The sequence below is a fragment of the Hevea brasiliensis genome, chromosome 11 (assembly GCF_030052815.1).
Source record: "Hevea brasiliensis isolate MT/VB/25A 57/8 chromosome 11, ASM3005281v1, whole genome shotgun sequence".
Classification (NCBI taxonomy): Eukaryota; Viridiplantae; Streptophyta; class Magnoliopsida; order Malpighiales; family Euphorbiaceae; genus Hevea; species Hevea brasiliensis.
The window spans coordinates 13,678,989-13,700,949 of record NC_079503.1 but is presented as its reverse complement, the minus strand read 5'-3'; the positions used below and the strand labels follow the sequence as shown (position 1 = coordinate 13,700,949).

At 33.9% G+C, this 21,961-nt stretch overlaps 1 non-coding gene across 1 annotated transcript; it reads left to right on the top strand.

Moving 5' to 3' along the window:
* The first annotated feature begins 21,494 nt into the window (after positions 1-21,494).
* Positions 21,495-21,601, top strand: LOC131170827 (small nucleolar RNA R71). The gene has a single exon (XR_009141594.1). It is a non-coding gene; the product is annotated as a small nucleolar RNA R71 (small nucleolar RNA).
* Positions 21,602-21,961: the final 360 nt, after the last annotated feature.

The window sequence follows — 21,961 nt, the reverse complement described above, 5'->3', positions numbered from 1 at the left end:
AAAATAAACTAAATGCAGCAATGTAAATGAAATTTAAAGGAAAATATGCAATGGGAAAAGCAAATAAATACTTAAACTAAGTAAATTTTAAATAAACTAATAATGGGTAAGTAAGAATAGAGATTAATTGATAGTAAAAGTGATTCTAGAGTTGGGGTTCATGCTTTAAACCAAATGGGATTTGGCTAGGTTCATCTAATTTTTAAGAAAATCTATGGTTTGAAGGTGGCTAAATCTAATCTCCTTTGATTTCTTTCTCAAGCAAACCAAGGAGTGTTTTAAGAAAATCAAAACCCTCTCTCGTAAAATGTTTGATTTACCCAAAACCCATTAGGAACGTTAATCAACAATAAATCCTTTTAATCTCTAGTTTATCTCTAACACTAGATAATTAAGTTCAAAACCTTAATTATCTATTAATGATTTTCACCTCTCGGTCTTTTAATCAAAGATTGAAAACTAAACCTAATGCAATCCAACACTAGGCAAGTCAATAAAGTACACAAAGAATGAATCAAAACTTACAAATATTATAAATTAAAAAAAAAATCCAAATCCACAATTTAATTCAAAATATTACAACCCAACTATAAAATATTGGAAAATCTACTCACTCATAGTGATATTTACAAAGGAAAATGATAAAGTAAATGAAAGAAACATAAAATGGAGTTAAGAGTGGAAAAACCCATGTGAAGAAAGTCCTAAAATCTAAAAGTTCTGCAGCTACAATATCACTTTTGCAAGAGAAAATTCAGCAATGGTGTCTTCCTCTTCTTCTCTTTCTCGTGGACTTGTTCTCTCCCTTCCTACTTATTTTATTTTTTTTTCTATTTTTTTTCTTATGGCTTTTTTTTGTAAAAGGAGAAAATAATGTATTTATATGTCTCTCAAAAGTCTACCCTAGAATATGTTAAAAGGATATAAGGACAAAAGATATAATAGTGGTGAGGTGGAAAAAATGCTCCTAGTCAGCATTGCTACCTCGCCAGTCAACATGCCCCAGGTTGGTTTTAGCGTATTTCAACATGCTCCATGTTAGCAAAGAATAGAAGTTAAGCTGAAGCAATATAACAATTAACACGGGACATGTGACTTTGTCCGAAAATTATTGTCACTCTAAAATTTTCCCTTTGTTGTGTCGAACAAAGTTATATGCCTCATGTTAGTTCATCTGAAAATTGCTGCCTGCCAAATGAGTTTCTCCTTATTGCACATGACATGTAACACTGTCCAGTGTAGGATCTCAGGAAAATTTTTGTCTCTCAAATTTCTTCAAACTTTTCACCACTTTAAGCTTTCGAATTACACCAAATCATCTCCACTTGAACTTTTTTTATCTTCAAATCACCTTAAAACCTAATAAAAATATAAAAATTCCAAAAATCAAATATAAAATACTAAAATTAACAAATTAACTAAATTAAAGACTAATATCCTATAAAATACTAAAATTAAAAGGTAAAATGAATGCAAAACTATCTTAAAATGCCTACATAAAATAAATACATCAGTTAATTTCTATATGTTCACCATTCGGCCACTTGGCTCATAATAATCTTGGAGAAACATTGAATTTCGCTTGCTTTTTTAGTAAAAGCTCTGCTAAAAAGGATATGATCATTAGCAAATAGTAAATGAGTGACTAATGGTCTCGATCTAGAAATCAAAAGCCCTCTAGGAGAGGAAGTTTTGATGATATGAGAGTCATTCAACATAGATCAAAAAAAGGCAAGGTGATAAGGGATCACTATAATGAAAACCCCTAGATGAATGAATACAACTGATTTTGTGACCATTAATTGAACATAATAAAATACTATTATAATGCACTACATAATCCAAGAAATCCATTGCTAATAAAAATCAAACATAGAAAGCACATGATGTAAATAGCCCTAATCAACACATTTGTAGGCTTTACTTATGTCAAACTTTAATGCAAAGCCACCACTTTGACCTTGGGTTCTTGTTTTGAGATGGTGCATGAGCTCATGGCTAAGAAAAATGTTATAAAAAATTTGTGCCCTTGGCAAAAGCATTTTGTTCAAGACTAATCAAAGAATTCATTAGTGGCTACAATCAAAATGCAAGGATTTTAGATTTGACTTTGTAAAATGTCATATATAAATCGATTGGCCTTAAGTCCTTCATTGTCTTCACCTGTTTTACCTTAGGGATAAGAGAGATGATAGTATGATTGAAATTGCAAAGCATTGAGCTTGTGCTGAAAAAATGCTTGATAGCACCACACACATCTGCAACAATTATATGCCATTATTTTTTAAAGAATAATCCTATTAAACCATCCTTTTTCAGGGCTTATAAGGGGTGAATTGAGAAAACAACATGGTTTATTTCTTCATCAGAAAATGGTTTGATTAAGGAATTGTTCATATCCATAGTAACACGAGAATGAAAGCCTGAGGTAATGTGATGAAAATTACCTGAAGTTCTTGAGGAGTATTTATTATGGAAATAACTGGTATCAATGTTTCCAAGATCCTCTAAAGAGTGTTTTCAACACCCTTGTCATCTTAGAGATTAGTAATGAAATTTTTACGCTTGTGCTAAATAACCATGTACTGAAAATATCTAGTGTTTCAATGTCCCAATTTAAATTAATCCTGCTATCATTTCTAAGCCCAAAATCTTTCTTCATTGCACAATTTTACCTTCTTTTCAATCATTCTGACCTGTTTCCTATCCCAACTTATCATCCAATTCATCCTATGATGCTTTAATCCTAACTTAAGAGTTTAAAGGCTTGGATTTTCTCCATTATAGTAAAGTATGACAATAAGATTTAAGCTGGTTGTCAACAAAGAATAAAGAGGAATTTCTTGCTTGATTGGCCCATGCTATGGCCACAATGTTCTCAATGTTTATGTGATCAGTCTATTGGATATCAAAATGAAAGTGTTTGTTGGCTTTCCTAATACCTAGCTCAAAAGATAAAAGAAGAGGCCAATGATTAGAATCACAGTCCTCTAGATGAAAAATAGCCTAGTTGGGATAGAATGCCAACCAAGACAGTGTAGGAAGGGCATGGTCAATTCCTTCACAAATGTTATCATCACAAATTCTACTATTATTCCAAATGAAAATGAGGCCCTAGAATCCAAGGTCTAAAAGACCAAAATTGTTTATGAATTGCTAAAAGGAATTAATTTTATGCCGAACATTTTAGTCTCCTCCTTTCTTTTCATAAGGTTTGAAATACCTAATAAGTAATCTAGCTGAGCAAGTTTGATTCTTATAATTGAGTTGATAGAGAAACTAATCATTCTTGAAGTCATCATCACCACTAGCATAAAGGAACGCAACATCCTAGTTAAATTGTGAAATAAAGTCTAATGTAAGCATGAACAAAAAACTGGTCCATTGCAATAATGGAAATATTACAACTATCTTTTGAAGCTACACATAATTCCTGCTCCTCCCCGGGATGTTCCAACAAGATCTAAAAGCACCATATTGAACAAACCACAATAGTGCAATTGCTTTTTAACAAAAGGATTATTAGTTTTGGTTTCCATAAGGAAAACAAGTTTTGGGGAATGGAATTGAAGAATTCTTTTTAGGTTGTGGATTTTCAAAGGGTTCTCTGCACCTTGACAATTCTTACTTAGAAGCTTTATTTATCTCCATGGGGCCATTTTGGGTTAGCTTGCAGCATGGGCATTGTCAATGCACCATTTTTTAGTAATAGTTTCTTGTGAATCAATTTATCATTCCCTTTTGTCTCTATGTGATTCCTTAGCAATGCGCCCTTCCTTTGGTGGCAATTTCTTGATTGTTACAAAACTAGAAGAATTGTGTTTAGCTCTCATAAGCTGCTTCCATTTCTTATTTGTGAGCCTGAGGAACTTGGTTAGGGGTCTCTTCCTCATCACGTGTGTGGGTTTCTACATAAGTATCCAGGTTCATAATAAGAGGGGAGGTGGGCTTTTAATTGCATAAGGCATTAGCAATTTGGATAAAAGTCTCCTAAGCTAACTATTCCCCTAGGTTTTTCATGGGTTTGGAATCTGTAAAGGAGCACATTTGGATAAGTGAACCTTTTTCCTCAGTTGCCATTTGTTAGTGTGAGCTCGAAAAAAGTGTTTGTAGGCCTTGGCCTTAGAGTCCTTATGATCTTTTTATTGGGCCTCAAACTAGGTTCAACCTTTTTTAATAATGTAACACCCTTTTTCTTAGTATAATTGTAAGAAGAGCATCAAATCACTTAGGAATAGTGTAAAATGGACTAACATATACTTGATGGTTGTAAGCAGCATTTTACTTTAATTTAAATGATGAATGAACATTCAATCTTGGAAATATTTAGCTTCGGCTGCCAAATGACCATGAGTCTTTGTAAAGGAGAAGAGAAAGGGTGGTTGGAAGATATTTTCCTAACCTAATAACTCTAGAGTCTTCTCCTTCTCTCTCTCTCCTTCTCTCTTTCTCTTTCCTCTACTCTTTTTCCTTCCTAACAATCAATTAAGCTAAACCTGGTAAACATTGATTACCCTAATGCTAATAAAAGAATAAGAAAATAAGGAGATCATAGGAAAACTTGATGGCTCTAAGAGTACAAATAACTGTTCATTCTTTAAACTCTTAAATATTATAAGGGTATTAACAAATGACTTGGTTAAAATAATGAACCCAATAAGAGAATAAAAGAAATAAGAGCAAAGAAGGGGTAACCTTAGGGTTGATTCAAACACTAAAATGCACATGTATAGTATGTGATAAATAAGTTTAGTTTTTGGAGGATAATGGTACATTAAGAAAATTTAGAGATGTTATAAATAGATTTGAAGATTTAAGACTATTGAGTTAAAGGAAATAATACATTTATAGAACTAAAAAAAAATGCAGGATCGATGGTTGAGTGAATAATTTTAGCAGTTGATTAATAAGGAAAGCCATATGACTAAGACCTACTAGCTTTGACCACCAAAAACCAAATATTCAGCGGCTGAAATAGGTTTTGTCCAATAGAATAAAGTTATATCAAATGCTTAACTTAATTATGAACTAAATACAAATTATATGCTCTTCTTCTAGGCTAAGACATATATTATGATGAAAGGAAAAATCAAGGGTTAGCCCAACTTAAAAGTAACCATCAATTAGAAGAGGAAATAGTCAAGGTAAGTAGAAATTACAAAATACTTTCTTAAAATCTTGTTTACTCGACATGTGCATTCAAGCATCATTTAACTATTTTAATTAGATATGTTGCATATGGGAATCATAAATATTTATAATATGTGTTTAACTCACAAAGGTGTTACATATTATAATTGTGCTATGTATAGTAGCTATAGATGACCTAATGAGCAAAGTGAAGTAAACGAAAGAGCATACATGCATTATGAAAGGAAAGAGATATCCAGGTAAGACAATTTTGTATCTCTAACATATAGGGTAACTAGGTAAGGTAATTATGTGTCTTAGATCCTATATTTGTTTGATATGATATAATAAGAAGTCTTGAGGAGCTCCTATAATGGGCCAGGCATATTGGATATATGAAACAATATAAAGCAAATAGATGGGGGAAAGCTTTAGTGATAATAGCTACCTTATTATGAATTGTTTGTGCTATGGAATGAGAGTGATGCATTCACGAGAATGATGCATTCACGTGCTTGAAATTTATTTTATTAATATATTTTCTTTCTCTACTAACTAGGATTATATAGTCACTCCCTTTTTTGTCTATCCCTTTTAGGGACTCGAGTAAGGGTAACAATCAATAAATTTTAGATAATTAAGTTGTAAGGTTTAATGAAGTTAAGTTTGTAAAATTAGTATCATTTTATAGAGCTATTTTGAGACATGTATAATTTGACTATTTTGGCACTGTGCTTGCTACTATATTTTTGTAAAGAGATTAAATCAAAAGAGATTTAAGATTTTATGAGAAAGTACATAGTTTTCAAAGTAGCCAATGAAGGTATAAAAGAATAGAAAAACTCGTTTACAAATATTACATTTTTAAAAGAAAGAATGTAAAAAAAATGTGATGGAAAGCCTTGCCTAAGCCCTACAAAATGAGCTCCATGAAATGAAAGTGAAATCTATTAATAAATTGGGAAATATTGAATGAAATGATGTTTTATGAATAATATGTGCTATGAAAAAAAAAAGGTAAAGGTTAACTTTAGGCTTGCTACGAGTTCTGGTGGCTTTATGCCTCTTAGTGCTCTAGCACCAGCAATTGTTCAAATTTGGGTTGTTACAAATAATAAGGAGAGCTTCGGGATGATATGTTTGGTGGGGATGAGGGCTAATTGGGGACTGTGTTTAACTTTCCCTGGTGAGTAATATCACTAAGATGGTTAAAGGTTAATTCAGTAAGGGCAGCAGTTTGAAAATGGCTAATAAGGAAGGGGAAATATTTAAACAAAGTCTTCGTATCTACATTTCCCATACCAATAAAGGTAAGATAGCATTTGAACAGCAGTGAGATTTGTTCTACGAGAAAGATTTCGACTTTATTGATGTGTAATGATTACAAGGCTAGCCCACTACTTGAGCTATCACCAAAAAGTTAATTGTTTATGTCTCATATTTATTCCTGCTAGCAAATTGCTAATAAAGAAAAGATTGGCATTCACTAATGAAAAAGGTTCATTTATGAGAGAAGGAACTATGCTTGAGTGTGGGGATAGTGTTTTGCCAATTCCAAGGTAGGGATGGATGGATTAGAGTTAATATTTAGTGGTGGGATTTCCATGTTAATAGGATTTGGGGGAGGCATTAAGAGTAACTATGAAGAACATTGTGACTAACATCTTCAAAGGGTTCTAGCTGCTTATGATAGGAGTTAAATATTGGTAAGTGTGGTCTTAATTGATGTGTCACTGTTGGGTAGAGCAACTAAGAGATGGTCACTAGAGGATAGGATGGGTCTGAGTGTCTAGATTCAACATGAGTCCTAGAGTGTTAGTCATACAATGAAAAGAAGTAGCCCTCAACCAAGGACCATGTTTACCCTTATAACTTACAGTTGGATCACTGGCAATAGCTTCTACATCATAGTAGTACCTAATCATATGCCTAAGTCTACCATAAGTTAAACACAAATTTGACAATTTCTTATTTTTAAATTTCACCCAATGTGTTGAACTTGAGTATGGAAACCAGTGGAGAATGGGTGATCAACTGGTATATACACTCGGATTCTTAAGAAGTTGGAGTAGCTAATTGCACCATCTTGGGCAAGATCAACTTCCATTAAATGGCCAATCATGTTTCTAATGGTCTTTGACTTTTCTGAGTTTATTTGATTAGGAGTTGAACCGTGGATTTGGATACAGAAGTGTGTGTGTGAGAATGTGATTTCTTCAAAGGCTAGGTCAATGGCCACTATTGGATAAGTAACAAATTATTGTAGATAGACCAAAGCCTATTATCTATGACATTTTTGTGTCTATTTCATGGTTGAATGAAAAAAAAAAGGGGGAAAGCATTAGGTTTTTGGTACTGACCTTGAAATTCATTCTTGTGTTCTAGAACTTAGATAAGATTGCTTTAACCACACTTACAGTTAAGGTTTTATAAGTAATGAGCTTACCCATTAGTGTAGCAACAGTTTATACACATGGACCGATGCTTTAGGGTAGAAGTTAATTGGAGTATTGTGTCCTCGTGTAAGTTATAAGCTTTAGATATTAACTAAATGACAAAGTGGTCCATATTAGTGATAAAGACATGATTGAGGGTAATACAAGCACCGGACAAAGTCGATATGGGTAGGTCTAATTGTTTTGTCTGTGGCTCTAAGAAAGATCTATTCTTCTTGTGAGGGAAAGACAGTATCGAGATGAGATCTATTCCTTTGAGGAGGGGAAGTTATTGTTGACTCGCGAGGGGAAAGGACACCATCACCGTTGAGACTGTGAAGTACAAGCCAATTAGGAAGACAATGAGAATGGGAAGAGAATGAGAGAACAACCTACTTCATCAAAATTGAAGACAAAAAGGAAGGAAGACAGAACAAAAAAAAAATGAGAGAAGGGAAAGAAGACAGAACAAAGAAGGCCCAATAGAGAGAATAAAGAAAAGAAAAATCATGGAAGGGAAGGGAAAATGAATGTGGGCTAATATTTTTAGTGAATAAATATGGGCCTAAAGTAAAAAAGAATATGGGCCAATAGGTTAGATTCAGTTAGGATAGGCCTAGGCTCTTTAATAGGCCTAAAAATTTGATCAATTCAATTATTTAGTGAATTTTTTTATTAAATAATCGAAACAAGTCGAAAGTAGGAATCTATATAAAATTATAATCAAATTAAAATGATTAAATAAAAAAATAAAATTAAAAAACTGAATTAAAATGAATAGATTCAATTTTTTAATCATAGTCAATTTCTACTTACCCTTAATAATTAATAATTAGTGTGCTTAAAGGATAATTTAATAAAAAAAATTAAAATTATAAAAAAAGCACCTTTTATTTCGTGCAATTTGACTTTAGGATTTGAGATTTAGTTGGTAAGTTATACCTCATATTTATGCTACAAATAAAGACATTTTGATAGATACTGTTTAAATATGATGATTGGGCATTAAAAAAAATAATATTACAATATTTTTAAATGATTTTCTAATAATTAAAATTTAAAATTTCATTTCGGGACCTTGAATATCATTCCACAACAAATTTAGAGCTATGTGAGTGAGATTATTCTCTCTGGTGATGACTTGGATGCCTGGATTCTTAATGTTGATGACACTAGCATTCAATGTCTTTTGTTATAGGGAAAAGAGATAGGTTCCTTGTCATATATATGTGCATTGTTAAATGCTAGCTTTATTATTTTCTTTTTTTTTTTTTTTCAAAATAGGAAGAGTTGAAGAGCTGAAGATGAAGACAAGTTAAACCTCCCTCAATCTAATTTCTTAAAAAAAAAAAAAGAAAAAGAAGAATAAGAAGAAGAAGAAGAAGAAGAAGAAAGAGGCACAGGGTGATGATAATTTAAAAATGAAATCCTTTGATAAGGTGATTAGAGAATGGCAAAGGGTGATGATGGCTAATAGTTGTGTGCTATTAGTGTGACCCATACGATTAAGCTAGTTTTAAGGCATGGGCATTGATGGGATGTCTAGCAATTCCTGCCACGCTTAGATTATTTCTAGACCTGGTAGAGAGCTAGTGAGTTTAAGGTACTCTTTGTATGCATTTTTTTATACTATGTTTTTCTCATAAAAAAACAGAGCATGATTGACTTAATGATCTTAATGTGTTTATATATCATTTATGCAGTATTGTTGATGATGATACTAAGACTAAGGTTCATATTGATGCTAGTGCCTAACATGCAAAACAGCTTTCTAGAGTGCTTGGTGAAGCTGACTGATCTTTATTTTCTCCTGATCAAGTTGGTTTTAAAGGAGACAAGGCATTTGCTCCAAGTTCTTGAACTCCAAAGAATTTATACAGTAGAATATCAGAATTTTCATCAGAACAATGTATTGTTTCAGAATCTTAATTTGGAAATTCATCCATAGTTGTTAGATCCCCTACCACTTATAAGAAGAATAAAGAAAATCATTTACTTGCATCTACATTAGCACCTTTAGAGAACACAATTGGAAGTTTTAGTAAATGAAACTCCTTAAACAATATTAGAAAAAAGGCACTCCAATATGGGCCAATAAAACAATTGTGCACCAAATATTCAGCTTAAGAATGGTTCTCATTGCTTCCACGAGAGATTATTAGGTGCACCTGATGTAGCCCAACCGCAAGTGCACAGGTCGTACAAGTAGTATAAAAAAAATATCATTCCCTCGAAGAGTTGTGTTAATAATTGAATTTTTTATTTAAAAATTGACTAATTTAAGCGAATTTTGAAATTCAAGTGATAGATTGATAGAATTTAAAGTGTAAAATCTATATATGCAAAATTAAGAATCTAATTACCAATATGAAGATTCAACTAAATTAGCAGCAAATAAAATGAGCAAATTGAAATATGGCAAGAATTAAAATGACAAGCAATTAAATTCGATTAACAATTAATAATGATAAAAGGGCGATTCTAGAGTTTGGGAATTCATATTCAAGTTATTTTGGGATTTTTAAATTGGTTATCCAATCTTATGGAGATTATGAGTTTCAAGGAGATTAATTTTTAAATCCTTTGAATACCCTTTCAAGTGAGACAAAGAGTGCCTTAATTAACTTAATCCTACTTTCGTGGAGTTAAAATTAATCAAGACCTATTAGTTTTCTTAATTAATTTGTAAATCCTCTTAATCCTTAGTCTATTTCTAGATCTAAGTTAATTAAGTCTAATTTCTTGATTATTTATCACAAGGTTTTCTCCTTTCGGGGCTTCAACCATGGATTAAGAATAATACTTAATGGGATTCTACACTAAGCATGTCATTAAGCACACAAAAAATGGATAAAACCTCATAAAAATCACAAAATATGGATTACCCAATCAAAAATCCACAAAATATCTCAAATATTATATCCCAACTCTAGAATCTATAAAAAACTACTCACTATCCATAATAATTATAAGAAATTTAAGTAAATATGGAAATAAAGCTTGAAACTATATTAAGAACTACCAAACCCAATACAAGAAAGGTAGAAAATAGAGAAGAAAAGAAGAAAACTCCAAATCTGGTCCAGAAATAGAGAGTGACGCCTCTTGCTCTGTTTTTCTGACTGTTCCTCTGCCTTTTTTCCTGTTTCTTCCTTCCTTCCTTCCTGCCCTTCCCAAAATGAGATAAGGACACTATTTATAGTCTTCTAACAAATAATCCTAAAATGGTGTTTGAGGTGAAATTCACGTGTGAGAATCTTTCTGCCAGCTCATTATGAAGAATTACATAAGTTGTGCAAGCTTCTTATGCAGATTCTATGCATTTTTGGATGTTCCAGGTACTTCCCATGATGTTGCATAAGTTATGCAAGCTGGTTGTGTAGATTTTTCATGCTTTGGAGTCCTCCGTGAAACTGCATAAGTTATGCAGCTAGTTATGCAAGTTTCGGCAGGTTTAGTGCTCTTTCCGTGATGCTGCATAAGTGAGGAGTGGAATTGTATAAGTTATGTGGCAAGTTAAGCAGGTTTCCATGAAGCTGCATAAGCAAAGAGTGAATCTGCATAAGTCATGTAGTAACTTATGCAGGTTTTGACAGGTCTAAAAATTGCTTCTTCTTCCTGTGCAAAACTGCACAACTTATGCAACAGGTTATGTAAGTTTCGACAATTTTGCATTCTTCAACCTTCAAGCTTTATTTTGATATTTTTTGCTATGGAAATCATTCCTCACTGGCACAATTTCTTTTTAGTCCCTCAAAAACACCATTTTACCTACAAAACAAAGCAAAATTACAAATTAACCCAAAATTTAAAAATTATAAAAAAACTATCTAAATAACTAATAAAATTAGCTAAAAGTAATGAACAAATAAATGAAATGGCCATGAAATTTAACCTAAATGACTATGCAAAATGCATGTATCAAATACTCCTAAACTCAAATCTTTGCTTGTCCTCAAGCAAACTTTAAAATATAATGCAATTTTAGGGGTGCCTTGACCAAAGAGCAATGAAAGTCACCTATTAAAGTAACTTAACATACCTTTAGCCATACCAACAATCCATATACCCATCCTTCAAGATGCAAAGAATCTAATGCTTATCCAAGCTTTCACCGCTTAGCCATCAAGTCAATTATAATCCAAAATTCCTAAACCAGCCAATCAAAAGAGAAAGTCATGCTCAAAAAGAATTTTAGAACAATCAATAGCCAAAATGTCTCTATGTAGAATGATGAAATTTGATGAATGAATGGATGAATTTCCAATCCCATAGGCAAACTTCTTACTCCTATCTCCACTAATGTAGCAAGTACTGTCAAGAGATCAAAGGACTTTTTAGGGATGTAATGGGGCTACGGGGTTCAAAATGAGGTTAAAAAGGAAAAGGGTAAAAGAGATTCAAAGCATGAGAATATTTTCAATCTTGAAAACATAAGGTACACCTTCTTTTTTTTTAATTATTTTTTTACTTTTTTATGGGTATATATCAAAGAACAAAGGAGAAAGAAATGCACACTAAAACTGACTAAGTGCTAGCATATTTTATAAAATACAAAAGATAAGGGACTACTTTGATATTTTAAATTTATATGTTATATTTTCTCTTAATAATTATCCCTAAAAAGACCACCTCCAAACTCATATCCTTTAATTACTTTGGGTGAATTTCTTTCAATTTGAATAACAATAGTGAAAAGCACATATACTAGTACTTTTACAAGATGACAAGCATTTTTTCTCCCTTTTATTATTATTATTATATTTTTTCTCTCTCTCTCTCTCTCTTTTTTTTTTTTTGTGTACCAATTGCTGTGAAGGATTGTTCTCATGAAAGGGTAGCTAGTGTTTAGTCTATTGGCTAGGTAAAAATAAGGATTTCAAGAAAAATTAGGAATATAAAGGCTCAAAGGGGTTTACAAGAGTTAGTTGTAATAAAAGGGAAGGTTAAAAGTTTAAAATAAGATGGTTGCAATCAAAGAATGCCTAATCATCTCCCTTTTCAAGTACAAGCTGGTATTTCGCTTCAAAAGGTTTAAAAAATTTGTTCTAGGATTGGTGAGACATCACTTAACTACCTTTTATCCTATAGCTCTCTGTAAGCACTCTAATATCTAAATGACTAGTTGGGTGGCTTTTTGGCTAAGAAGATATAGGCAAATGATGCACACTTTCAATCCACAAACCTAACTAAAGGTAAGTCAAATCACTCTCATAAGCAACTTCTCATTACTAAAGGAATTTGGCAAAAAATTTTATTTCATGAATACATGATTCCTAAAAAAATGAGCAATGCATTAATTAAATGGAAGAAATCTATTTGTATGCAATATGTACAATTTCTAAGTGATGTATAATGTGTATGTGAATGTGCTATATATGTATGTATGTGTAATATGTATGCAAATATATATATATATATATATATATATATATATATATATATATATATATATATATGCAAATGGAGTGGGATGAGATGTTCCTGTACTCAAAATGTGAAAAATTTAGCAAAAATCAAAATGCACACCCCCAAATTCAAAATTGGACATTGTTCTCAATGTCTAAGGCAGTGCAGCAGGAAAATTCACAGCAAAGAGGAATAACCAGGAATTGTTAAATTTAAAAGCAAAGATAAGGAGTTACCTGGCATAGAGCAGTAATTTAGCATCTAAAATATGAATAGAAAAAATGATGATGATGCATAAGGAAGCTGTACAAGCTATGCAGAATAAATGCTTTGTAGAACAGTTGTATAAGGAGACTGCATAAGCTGTGCAGGTTGGCATGAGTTGCATAAGGGATTGCACAAACTGTGCAAGAGAAATATAAGTTAAAAATTAGTTGCATAAGTAGTTTCGTAGCCTGTGCAGTATACTGAAAAGTTGCAGCATAATGATATATCAAGGAAAAACTTGAAAACAACTGCATAGGTATGTAAGTATATACAATCTATTGACAAGCATGCATAAAGGAATAGCAAAGGCAAATAGAAACAGTGAAAAACCAAGGGGATATCCATCCAATTATATTTCAAGGAAATAAAATTCAAAACAAACTAAAATTGTTCTAGCACATTTAAAAATAAAATCTCCTAGAAGCTGAACAAGAGCAAAACAAAAAAAAAATTAATTTATTTCTATGGTTTTGCCCTTGTCCAAGGGTGCTACTAGTGGACTAGATGGAGGTGGCTACTGCTGAAGGGGTGGCTCTGGAGGTGGTGATGGAGGTGGAGGTGGCATACCCAGAAAAGCCATAAGCTGCTTCATCATCTCTTTCAACTCTTTTGGCTTATCCCTAGTCTCCATAACGAGATCAAAAAGATGATCATGACGGTCCTTAAGGGTATCAAAACCAGAGTCAAGCTTCCTATCCACAAAATATATATCATCACTAAGCCTTTTAAGATAAGTGAATAAGGTTTTAGTGTTGAAGGGAGGGGGTGTTATGGAGAAAAAGGGTCCAGCTGCAAAGGGTGTTGGCTGTGCATATGCTGCTGGGATATCTTGTGCAGACTGTGCAGGTTATGCAGGATCAACAGAAAGCTGTGGGACTGGTGGTGCTGATTGTTCCTCTGGCTGTGTAGTGTCAGATGGTGGCAATCTAAAGCCAGTCTTGAATAAGTGAAGAGCATCAAAATATAGAGTATCTGTAAGTGCAGGTAAAGGATTCTCTTCCGGGTCAAAGCCAAAGTGTTTGGCTATAACAGTTATGAGCCCACCTATGATAATATTACCTATAGATTTGGTAGCAATGTGCAACACATGTTCACAAAAGAAGTAACCAGGAGCTAGTTTGACTTTATGAAAAGCACACAAAAGCATAAAGAGATCAGATTTACCTACAACACCAGAGCTAGTCCCTCGACTCAAGATGGTGCTAGTAATAAGCCTATGTATTAATCTAAGGGCTGGGTCTATTATTTGGGATGTCTTGGATCTGCCAGCATGAAAGCCCTGAGATTGGTTTGTAATATCTCTCCAAAATTGAACAGTATTCCAAACTCCTTTATTAGCTACCTTTGTGCCTGTCTATGGGACCCTAAATAATCCATCAAAAGCAAACCCCAAAGATAGTATGAAATTGGTCCAATGATAACTCCCTATCCTGCCCTAAGCACCTAAATTTCATAATTAGCTTGTAATCCATCTCATACAGTTTTAAGGCAGAAGAAAAGGAGGATATAAATTCCAAAACTAGGGCTGGCTAAACTAACTCTTGTTTATGCACAAAATCCATCCAACCTAGACCACTAAGATAAGCAATAACACTATCAAAGAGACCAGTAGATTTGAGGGCATCTTCAGAAATATACCTAATGGGTTGCACTTTCTTGTTCTTTAAACACTTAAAAGTTACCTTATGGGTTGCATCGAGTAGAGGCCAAGGCAATTTAGATACTTGTGTTGCAACTACTGAAGATTGCTTCTTACTAGAGGAGGGAGATTTGGCTTGCGGGTGAGAGGCAGAAGCACTAGCCCCTTGTCATTTGGAAGTCACAGTCCTAGGGTTTTTGGGTGGAGGCTCGAAAGTAGGAGTGGAAGGCAGATCTTTTCTCTTTATGGGAGGTGGTGTAGATGCGATGGGTAAGGTTTTCTTGGACCAGATTCTCCTTTTGTAGGCAAATGGTTGAGGAGGTAGAGAGCTTTATGGTAGAAAGGAATCAGGATTTGGGGCTTGGATGGCAAGGGGAGTGACTTGGAGGGGAGAGCCATGAGGAGAAGGGCATGGGTTTCCCATGAAGGTCGACGATGATGGGGATGGAGAAAGAGAAGAAGAAAAGAAAAGAAATAGAGAAGAAATTAGGGTTTTGGTCGGCGAAAAAAGAGGGAAATGAAGAAATGGTGCTGAGAAAAATGAGGAGAGGGGAGGTTGTGAACACTAAATATGAGAAGTGGAAGGTGGGAAGTTGGGTGTGTGAATATTTTTTAATTTGCACAGGACATGTGAATTTTTGCATAAGGTGAAATTGGATGTGCATAGCTTATACAATCTCTTATGCAGGTTTCGGCAAGAATGGGAATTTCTAAAAAATTAGTTGTGCAAGAGCGCATAAGTTATGCAAACTCTTATGCAAGTTTCGGCAGAAAAGAAATTTCAGTAAATTTGGTTATGCAATAGTGCATAAGTTATGCACTTGGTTATGCAGAATTCGGCAGAAATGAGAATTTCAAGAAATTAAGTTATGCAAGAGTGCATAAGTTATGCACACACTTATGCAGATTTCGGCAAGAATGAGAATTTAAGGCAAAATGAGACCCAAAAACTGCACAAGTTATGCAGTTACTTATGCACAATTAAACAAGATTCAAATCACGTCAAGAGTGCATTGCAAATTTGGAAAATGCATGGAAATGAAGAAATTCAACCCAGTAAAGCATAAATCATAAAAAATTATCATAAAAAACACATCAACAAATGCAAAATCCATCTCAATTGCACAATACCAGTTTGTGATAGCAAGTTCTGCATAAGAAATATTTATGAACAGTGCCATTTCAACTCAAACCATGTAAATTAATATTTTAGCACATTAAAGCTCAATAAGAATCTACATTAAGTTGCACTTATTCATAAAAGAAGATAGGCATTCCAAATTATGCCAATTAAATGTAGCATGTCCAAATTGAATCACACAACCCAATTAAGTTCAAAACCACAAAAATGACCCACTCACCATCATATAAACATGATAAGCACATATATATAAAAGATACACACCCAACCTCAGCAAAGAAGCAAATACCATACACTGTAGAACCTTTTGCTGAAGAATTTTTCTACATAAGCCAAGAAGGGATCCTGCATAGAAAGCAATGAAAATAAATCAATCTTGAAAGAGTTAATAGATAAAATATCATATTAAGAGTGACTCCCTAGCAGTGCAACAACCTTCATCCCTTTGAAATACATCTACAAAAGACAAAATTCAACAATGTCAAAAATTGAATTTGGGGAGATTTAAGACAAAAACAAAAATAATGCAAATAAAAGTAAATCAACAAAAGCAAAATAAAAGAGCTTGGGGTGCCTCCCAAGAGCGCTAATTTATGATCCTTAGCTGGACTATTGGTGCACTTCACTAAAAAGAAGGTGTGGGATTAGAGAGCTTGTAATAACTTGCTCCCTCTATTTGTTCTCCAATTATGTAACGCTTCAATCTATACCCATTGACCTTAAAATTCCCAGATTTTTCACTCCAAATTTCAATTGCTCTATAAGGGAAAACTTTAGAAACTCTATATGGGCCAGTCCATCTTAATTTAAGTTTCCTGGAAAATAATTTCAATCTTAAGTTGAACAACAAAACTGAATCACCTTCTTTAAATTCCTTTTTCCTGAGATGCTTATCATGCCAAGCTTTGGTTCTTTCTTTATAAATGCGGGCATTTTCATAGGCATCCATCCTCAATTCTTTAAGATCATTAAGCTGCAATAGCCTCTTCTCTCCAGCTTGTTTGAGATCAAAATTCAAGGTCTGAATGGCCTAATATGCTCTATCCTCTAGCTCCACAGGCAAATGACGAGGCTTGCTATACACCAACCTAAAAGGAGTAGTTCCTATAGGGGTTTTGTAAGCAGTCCTATATGCTCATAAAGCATCATCTAATTTGATAGACCAATCTTCCCTAGGATTGTTCATTGTTTTCTCCAAGATATGTTTGAGTTCCCTATTAGAAATTTCAGCTTCTCCTGAAGTTTGAGGGTGGTATGGGGTAGCTATCTTGTGTACTACACCATACTTCCTCATTAAGCTCTCAAATTGCTTATTACAAAAATGTGAACCCCCCATTACTAATTACAGCCCTTAGAGCTCCAAATCTACTCATTATTGGTTGGAGAATTTCACTAATTTCTTCGAGAATTTTACTACCACCTTAGCATCATTAGTTGGAGTTACAACAGCTTCTACCCACCTTGACACATAGTCAACTCTAACTAGAATGTATTTATTACCATATGAGGGAGGAAATGGGCCCATAAAATTTAGTCCCCATACATCAAATAATTCCACCTCAAGAATACCATTTTGGGGCATTTCATCTCTTTTGGACAAATTTCCACTCCTTTGACATTTATCACATCCTAACACAAATTTTCTCACATCCTTGAAAAGGTTTGGCCAAAAGAAACCAACTTGTAGAATTTTACTAGCTGTTTTAGAGATTCCAAAGTGTCCTTCATAATCAGAAGTATGACAATGATGCATAACACTCTCTATCTCCTTATCAGGAATACATCTTCTTATTAAACTATCACAACATCTCTTAAAGAGTAAAGGATCATCCCATCTATAAAATTTTGCCTCATGCAAAAACTTTTTCTTTTGTTGCTATGTCATTCCTAGAGGTAAAACTCCACAAGATAGATAATTCACCAAGTCTGCATACCAAGGTAATTTAGCAACAAGAGAGAAAAGTTATTTATCCAAGAAAAACTCATCAATAGGGACTGCATCCATTTCTTCATCATCTAATTTCAACCTACTAAGATTATCTGCAACTACATTTTTAGCTTCCTTCTTATCTCTAATTTCCAAATCAAACTCTTGTAGGATCAAAATCCACCTAATGAGCCTAGGTTTAGCCTCCTTTTTATGGAGCAAATACCTAATGGTAGCATGATCTGAAAATATAACCACCTTTGAATCAATAATGTAAGGTCTGAACTTTTTCAATGCAAAGATAATTGCTAAGAATTCCTTTTCAATTGTTGCATAATTGGCCTGAGCCTCATCCAGTGTTCTACTAGCATAACAAATAGCATAAGCCCTCTTGTCTTTACTTTGACCAAGAACAACTCCAATTGCATAGTTACTAGCATCACACATAATTTTAAAAGGTAGACTCCAATCAGGCTGTTGCATGATTGGTGCAGTAATAAGAGCTTGCTTCAACCTACAAAAGGCATCCAAACACTCTTGGTCAAATACAAATGGTGTGTCATGGCTTAATAAATTAGACAAAGGTTTAGCTATTTTAGAAAAATCCTTAATAAAGCGTCTGTAGAACCCAACATGCTCTAGAAAACTTCGAATCCCCTTGACATTGCTGGGAGGGGGCATCTTTTCTATATCTTCAACCTTGGCTTTATCAACCTCTATTCCCCTATTAGACACCAAATGTCCAAGCACTATCCCTTCCTAAACTATGAAATGACACTTTTCCCAGTTTAACACAACTTCAATGTCTGCACATCGCTGTGAAACTTTAAAAAGATTAGCCAAACATATGTCAAATGAAGATCCATAAATAGAAAAGTCATCCATAAAAACCTCCTTTATATCTTCAATGAAATCTGAGAAGATTGCCATCATGCACCTTTGAAAAGTGGATGGTGCATTACACAACCCAAATGGCATCCTCCTATGGGCAAAAGTTCCATATGGACAAGTAAAAGTGGTTTTCTTTTGATCATTTGGATGGATAAGGATTTGGAAAAATCTTGAATATCCATCTAAATAGCAAAAATAAGAATGCCTAGCCAGTCTTTCCAACATTTGATCAATGAAGGGAAGTGGAAAGTGATCTTTTCTAGTGGTATTATTCAATTTTCTATAATCTATGCTCTTTCGCCAACTAGTCACTGTTCTGGTGGGAATTAATTCATTATTTTCATTTTTAACCACTATCATTCCACCTTATTTAGGGACAATATGTACTGGACTCACCCATGTACTGTCTGAGATAGGAAATATTATCCCTACATTAAGCAACTTTAAAATTTCTTTTTTAACAACTTCTTTCATATTTGGGTTCAACCTTCTCTGATGTTCAATAGATGGTTTGCAATTTTCTTCCAAAATAATTCTATGCATGCAAAAGTGAGGGCTAATTCCCTTGATGTCGTCTATTGTGTATCCTAAAACCTTCCTATATTGCCTCAACACTCTTAACAACTTATCAACCTCTAAAGTGCTCAAATTTGTATTTACAATTACTGGATAAGTGTCATTGGGACCAAGAAATTCATACCTGAGTTGAGAAGGAAGTTGCTTAAGTTCTACCTTAAGTGCATCTTCTTCCTAGAATGATGGTTGCTTAGATTCAACTTTTTCCTTCTGTGTGAGTTGAAAAACTAGAGCAGAAATGAATGGAGGACTACTCTACATGTGTTAAGCATATGCAACCATATGAGGATTGTCATTGTCTATGCTTCCTTTATGAGCCAAGCAATTTTCAAATGGATCTTCCGAATATCTCTTTCTGAAATGTTCTTCAACAAGCTCATCAATGATATCAATTCTCAAACAAGTATCAGCTTCAGAATGATGCTTCTTCATGGTGTTATTAATATTGAAAACCAACTGATCTTCACCAACTCTAAGAGTTAATTTTTCTCCCTTAACATCAATCAATGCTCCAGCTGCAGCTAGAAAGGGCCTTCCTAAAATAATTGAGATATTAGAATCCTCTTTCATGTCCAAAATGACAAAGTCAATAGGTATATAGAACTTTCTAAACTTCAGAGGCACATTCTCTAAAATCCCTTCCAGATACTTAATTGATCTGTTAGCTAACTAAAGAGAAATGTGGGTTGGTTTAAGATCTCCCATTTTGAACTTTTCACAGATGGATAAGGGCATAAGACTAACACTAGCCCCTAAATCACATAAAGCTTTTGTAGAACATGATTCTCCAATATGACATGGAATTGAAAAACTTCCGGGGTTTTTGAGCTTAGGAGGAAATTTCCTTTGAAGTATGGCACTACATTCTTCTGTCAAAGCTACAGTTTCGTGGCCTTCAAGTCTCCTTTTGTTTGAGAGAATTTCTTTCAAGAATTTTGCATAAGAGGGCATTTGTGAAAGAGCATTAATGAAAGGTACATTTATATATAGCTTCTTCAAAACCTCTAAGAACTTCCTAAATTGCTTATTGAGTTTGGCTTTTTGAAATCTTTGTGGAAATGGAATTTATGGCTTATAGGGCTCCAGAGGTTTGTACTTCTCTTCCTTCTCTTCAACTTTCTCTTTACCTTTTTCTGCACTTTCTTTCTCACTTTCTTGTTTTTCACTTTCATCAATTTCTTTCTCATTTTCTCTCTTCTCACTTTTTTCACTCTTCTCATTGTTTACAACCTTCCCACTCCTTAAAGTGATAGCTTGACACTGCTCTCTTGGGTTTTCTGGCTGACTTGGAAGTTTTCCGATAGACTTGATACCAAAGGAAGATGCTTGTTGTGCAATCTGGTTTTCCAGCATTCTGTTATGTGTTTGCATCTGTTCTAGCCTTGCTTTCATTTATTTCATCTCTTCATCATGCTTTGTTTGGTTGGCAAGAATCTGTTGTAACAAAGCGTCTGTGGTAAAACCTTGCTCTTGCTGTTTTGGTAGAGGATTCATGTTTCTCTACTGAAAATTAGGCAATGGTTGCCTATTTTGCTGATATGGAATTCCTTGTTACAGTTGTGGTTGAAAATTCTGATTTGGGACTTAGTTTGCTGATTTCCCCATGAAAAGTTAGGATGATTCCTCCAAGCTGGATTATATGTTTGAGAGTAAGGATTCCCCATCTGTTTGTTCCCATAATTACCAACATATGCAGCCTGTTCTCCATATTCTACTCCACAACTCATTTTTCCTTCTACACAGGCAATCTGTTGTGAACTTCTCGATGATGATGATGAACAGACCAACATACTTAAATCTTCTATCTTCTTTGCCAAAACATTTGTAAGTGCATCAAACTTTGTATTAATCATGTTGAATGGATCAAGCTCATACATTCCAGCAGCTTGCCTCTTTTGAGTTGAAGCTGGTACTCTTGGACTACTCTAAAGGTGAGTATTCTTTGCAATTTTCTCTAACAGCTCATAAGCTTCATCTTCTTGCTTCATAATAAATTCTCCTCCTATTTGAGCATCAATAATCCCTCTAATTGCTAGAGTGACATTGGTGTAAAAATTCTGGTTTATCATCCATTTTGGAATTGCATGATGTGGGCATTGTCTCTCTAACTCCTTCCATCTCATCCATGATTCATAAAGAGTTTCATCTTCTCTTGGTCTGAAAGTTGTCATTTGATTCCTCAATTCTTAAGTTTTTCCAGATGGAAAATATTGTGTAAGAAATGCATCAGTGAGTTACTCCTAATTTATAATAGAGTTTTGAGATAGAGAATCAAGCCAATCTAATGCTCTATCCTTCAAAGAGAATAGGAATAACTTCAATCTTACTGCATCATCAAATACTCGAGGTTGTTTTTGCATAGCACAAATCATAGCAAACTTTTTAAGATGTGTGTGTGGGTTTTCTGAAGGATGTCCCCCAAATTAGGAATTTTGAATCATTTGAAGTACCCTAAAATCCATCTTATAGCTATTTGCATCAATTCTTAGTCTTGCTATACTCTGTCTCAAATCATCAAAATGAGGAAATGCATGATCCATCATACT